The following is a 5,994-nucleotide window of genomic DNA, read 5'->3' on the forward strand; positions in this document are numbered from 1 at the left end:
ACCCTTGATTGTTCGGCCATTCATTGGCACCCTTCGTGAAGTTGCCTTCGATTAGTACCACCATCTTAAGCTAGGAAGTATCAACAGCTGGGATGATATGGAGAGCTCGTTCCTCAACAGCTTCTTCGATGATGACACCAAAGTGTCGATCAGAGCTCTTTTGGACGAAAAGAAAAAGGATGGGGAGTCAGTTGATAGCTTTGTTAAATGCTTCCACAACAAGGCAATGAATTGCCAAGATCTGGTCACGGAGTAATTTATGCTCCAAACATACCATAACAACCTTTCCATTAACGTATTGGAAGCCCTGGGGGTCGTTCCATCCACAACATGGAAAGAATTAGAATAGCACGGGGAACAGGCCAAATGCTTTCTCAAAAGAAATTAAACTTGAAAGAAGCCAACCAACGATTAAACCCCCGAACTCAAATTTTGCTTCTCGTGGTATGGGAAAGGTACCAGTAGTGGTTGTTGATGCTAATCAAACGTCACAACACCAACCTCAGAAGCAGCGAAGGACCTCGGATTCGAGAGACTCTAAAAAGAGTACTCCTTCAAGGATGAAGAGGTTCCGACTATCTTCAAATACCTCCTTAAAAATAACAAAATTAAGCTACCACCTATTACAAATCAGGATGAAGCTAATAACACTTCGGATCCAAAGTACTGTGCATACCACAAGAGGATCCTTCATCCTACTAAGACTTGCTTCACTCTCAAGAACAACATTCAAGCCTTGGTCGACGCCGGCATCATAACGCCGAGATGAGCCGAATGAAAACGGTTCACTCCAAAAAGTATATAAGTATAAACTGCTCCTTCCAATACTCTAAAAAGTATAAGAGTATAAACCGCTTCTCCCTATCCTCCAACGGGTATACGAGGTTAAACTGCTTTCCTTATTTCCAATAATGGGAAGTTTCGGGAGAATATTACTCTTAATATTCTTAAGGATAATCCAATAATGTGGTCGAATACAATTAGATTCATGTTCGCCAAAGAGCTGGGGGTGGGATACCTTAATGTATTCCAAAGGAATGTTCCGAAAGGATACTATACGTGGTATTCTTAAGGATAACCCAAAACTAAATATTCATGATAAAAACTAGTCATTGAAATAATTTATTCCTAATTTTGATTAAGAACCTCTAACTATGGCTATTTAATCATTTCCAAGATGATTAAAGCCCACCCACTGTGATTTTCCGAGCACTCTTTCATTGAGATGAGATCCGGTCAATCTTCCCTCAAGAAACTCTCATAGTGTAACTATGGAGTACTTGATGATTCATGGTCCTCCACCATAAAGTCTCTCATTGATCAAATTAACTGACGGTAGGTTCATCAAAATTCTTTCGGCTAACTCCATCCAAACTCTCATTATGTTAGTGCACTTAACACTCCCAATATTAAAGTCTCAACACGGTATTCAAAAATTCAAGCTGCTGATCCATGGCAATCATTAAAGCCCTTCGGGTTAAGTCCTAGCCCCTTGACACTATAAAAACCCACTGAGTGATTTGTACGAGTCAACATTCCCAGTGTTAGTTGTATCTTCACTCTCATTGTTTCTTGGTCAAACCTTCCTATAGTTAGGACAAAAGCCAATATCCCCCTCTCGAATCCTTTTATGAACAAGTGGTTCACTTTAAAATCGAGCGATCAAACCTTCCTACAGTTAGGGTCGTCTCAAACCTCCCACTTGGTCAAACCTTGCTACAGTTAGGGCAAAAACTGGAGTTCCCTCTCGATAAACAAGAAATCCACCTTCAGATTGGATAATCAAACTTTCCGACAGTTAGGCTTATCCGAATCTCTTTTGATTCTTAAAGTGAAGATCCCACTTAGAATTTCTTTTGCACCTGGAGATAGAATATAAAATTTTTCCTCTCTAGGTTCGTCTTTGCCCCAAAAGAAGACACCACTTTCCAACACCAAAATCCATGTTTTACACACTTGGGGGACTTTGTCTCGATCCCTAAATAGAGATAAGTCTGTATCTAACACGCATTGTCGGGTAGTTTATTCCCGTAAGAAAGACTAAGTCTATGTATTCAACACCGTAGCACCAAAATCCATACCTTTCATGCATGGGGAATTTTATCCTGAATCCTAATAAGGGATAAGTTAACACCTAATACATGTTACCGGTTTAGTCTTTCACCGAGTGAAGAAGACACCAGAATCTAAGTCTAGGGAATTTTATCCCGAAGCCTAAGTAGGGATAAGTCAGCGCCTAACACGCGTTACCGGATAGTCTTTGACCGTAAAAAAGGACAAAAAGCCCACATATTCGACATTATGGCAGATTGTTATTAATAACACCAAAATCCGTGTCTTACACATGCAAGGAATTTTATCCTAAATCCTAAGAAGAGATAAGTCAATGCCTAACACGTGTTGTCGGTTTAGTCTTTCACCGAGTGAAGAAGACACCAGAATCCATGTCTGGTGACTTTTATTCCGACTCCTAAGAAGGGATAAGTCAGCGCCTAACATGCGTTACCATATAGTCTATTCCTCTAAGAAAGACTAAGTCTACATATTGAATCTCGTAGCACTAAAAGAGTTAACTCTTTTAGCACAACGTTACATGCAGAACGGACTTAAATAATCTACATGCTAGCCCGACTCAAACGGTAGTAAGTAAAGGCTCATCAAATCCGTTGATGGCTGACGATTTGCCAAAAATCCTATAAAGGCAAGAGTTATTGATGCACCAGCTTCATTAGTTGGTCTCGTGACTTGAGCATCCAACAACTTCAGGATAAGATCTATACCTGCAGACGAAATAACTTTAATAGTTGGTCCTACAGCCCGACATTTGGAACCGTCACGCTCTAATGCCTTAAGAGCTTAAACTGTATAGACTCTAGCAAACATACGAGTATAAACTATATTAACGCTGGTCAACGCATTACAGTAAAGGTCAATGCCGATCAACACGTTACAGCAATAGTCAACGCTGGACAACGCGTTACAGTAAAGGCCGATGCTGGTCAACGCATCAATAATTTCACCAAAATAAGGCTAAGGAAAATTTTTAGTTTAAAGGATAATTCCAGGGAGTTCAATCACATTTAGATACGAACTCCCAACAAAGACGAGCAGTTCAACGTTAACTAAATGACGAGAGCTAAGTTCAAAAATTTACACACCAACTTCAGTTTAAGATTTTGACAACAGTCATATGATAAACACAACACCTAAAAAACTTCATCTATTTAACAAAATACTTAGTAGAGTGAAGACTGAAAAAATTAAGAATTCAAGCCATTCACAGGTCCTTCTACGTGATCTCCTCGATAAAATACTGAAGAAGTTGAAAACAGGGCCTATCTTATCCAAAGAATTCCAGACTCCTCTATAAAAGAATGAGTCTAAAATACTTTGGAAGGCATATCTATAGGCGTCTAAAAATACCTATAGGTGTTCGAACATAGCTCGAGATGACGAGCCGTCGAAACAACAAAGCGACGAATCACTAATGACATTGCAACAAGCACGCATGCTAATCAGCCAGCTCTAAGTGGCCCGTGCACTCGTCAGCTACCTCCAATTTAACGAAATGCATGAAGCGAATCGGTGAAGTGTACAAGTTAAGGAAATAACAAAACATGCATAACGACAAAACAAGTCAAAACCTAAAAAATTAGAACAGCCCCTGATGGCCGAGTCGCACCAAAATGACTCGGCCAAAGCCAGTGGCTCATCCAATGGCCGAGCCACCTGTAGCATTCGACTGTTTTCCTGAGATGTTCTTGGAAAATCTTAGTCATCGCTCGTTGGTATGTGGCGCCTGCATTCTTCAGACCGAATGGCATCACCATGTAGCAGAATACACCAAGGGGCGTTCTGAACGCTGTATGCTTCTCGTCATGCCGAGTCGCACCAAAATGACTCGGCCAAAGCCAGTGGCTCATCCAATGGCCGAGCCACCTTATAGTGGCTCACACCATGCCGAGACACCTTATAGTGGTTCACGGGGGCCTCATTGATAGAGCTCAAGCATGGTTCTAGAGCATAGTGGGTTGTACAGGTGCGAAATTCAGTCTCCATGCTGCAGATCCACTATTGCAAATGACTTTCTTATGATGCAAGTGGCTCATCGCCACTAACACGCCTACCAAGAAGAAGAGGATCTCAGAGTTGGAGGCTGAATTAGCCTCAAAACTTGCCACAGAGGCCGTTCGAGCAGCTGTATCTTCCTAGAAGGGAACGAAGCCTGCTGAATCTAAGGAAAGAGAAGAGGCTCTTCCATCTGATGAAGCAGAAACCACCAAAGAAGATGTGGTCAGAGGTGAAGGTACAGAGGTAGGGAATGACAAGGAGGAAACTGTGTTGGGCCTCCCAGCTTCTTTCTTTTCAAGAGGAAGTGGTGTGAGCTCGCCCGTCGCTTATAGGACACGTCGCTCCGACCAACCTAAACCGCCAGAAGCTCCGACAAAGCTGAGGCAATATGTTATTCTGACATATCCCCACCGCATGATAGTGGATATTCCAAGTGGGTATTAGGAAGAAGAGGCTAAGCCCGTTGAAGCAAGGCTTATCCACAGAAAGAGATCTCGACCTTTAACTCAGGTCGAAGCTCAAGTTCAAGCTCAAACTCAGGTTTCCCCCAAGGCTGAGCTACACACTAAATTTTGACAGGAAAGACCAGTCTCTTCTAAAGGGTCTCAACCTATGAAAAGAATTAAGAAAGTCGTACATAAGTCTCGTGCTCCACTGCTCACATTTGAAGAGTAGTCGATTAGCGATATTCCCGCTGAGGAGGGAGGTAATATTTCGCCTTTATATTGCTTTTAACACTACATTTTCAAGTTCGCTAAACATATCCTTTATTTTTTGTTCATAGGGGATCGTGAAGAAGGTGAGATTCCATATGATCCCACCTCTCACAGCTTCATTCCTTTCGAGGAGCTAGGCTTTACTCAACAAATGTGTGAAGCAATGAGTAAAGAGTCCCTGGATACTGAGGCTGGCATGGATACCGGGGGTCCGGCTTTATTCCACTGCTAACATCACTCTGACGGCCTCCAGTGCAGGTATATGTAATATATATACTACCTTATTTAGGTGGTAGTTCAGAGAGTTAAACGATTCCGAATTTGTGCCTCATTTAATCGTTTCTACGCTTCATGCTCTTTAAGAGAAATTGAAGGAAGCAAGTACAAGTGTTGAAGTTGCGGAACCTGCTGAAACAGCTCAAGGTAAAGTTAATTCTCACTTGACGTGGATTCCTATTTTCTCTCTTATACTCAAGTCCAACTTCTTTTTCTAGATGTTATGATGGAGGAATCAGCTGAGGAGGAGGCTATTCATGATGCTGATATCGGGGATTTTGATGAACACGACCTCGACCACATGATAAGCCTCTTTAAAGCTGATCATAAATTACTCTCCGAAATGCTATTGGGGCTAAGTCTGGGTGAGGCTACAGGACCAACCGTTGGAGTTGGTTCATCTGTAGGTACAGATCTTATTCCAAAGTCACTCTTACTTATTTGTTAATTTTAAGTAACCATGTGAGAATTTTTATTGTAGGACCAGCCTCTGGTGCTGATACGACTACAGTCTCTAATGCTGCTGAGCAACTTAAGGATTTAAATACTCCAAGTGTGGAGAAAGATATCGCTAAAGTTCAAACATCCACTTTCCGACCCGAAGCTGCTATTCTCTTTGATCCCATGTTTATGGAGACTTTGACTAGAATTGAGACTAGGCCTGCTGCTCAAGCTACAAGAACAACTAACGAGGTTCGTGCATCTGTAACTGTTATATCTGAACAAACTGCAGCCACTCGTGAAGCAGAGTTAGCGGGGTATGGACAAGAATGACAAGCTATGGGATCTTCTGCTAGCATTGGTATGGTTTTTATCATTGCTTTAAGGTTCCAAATATTAAAAGTGCTCTTAACAACCTTTGGAGTGCTTACTTCCTCCCCATATTTTATTGCAATGCCTTCTTCATCTTTGTATAATACCATCAAAGCGT

The sequence above is a fragment of the Asparagus officinalis genome, chromosome 9 (assembly GCF_001876935.1).
Source record: "Asparagus officinalis chromosome 9, Aspof.V1, whole genome shotgun sequence".
NCBI classification, from domain to species: Eukaryota; Viridiplantae; Streptophyta; class Magnoliopsida; order Asparagales; family Asparagaceae; genus Asparagus; species Asparagus officinalis.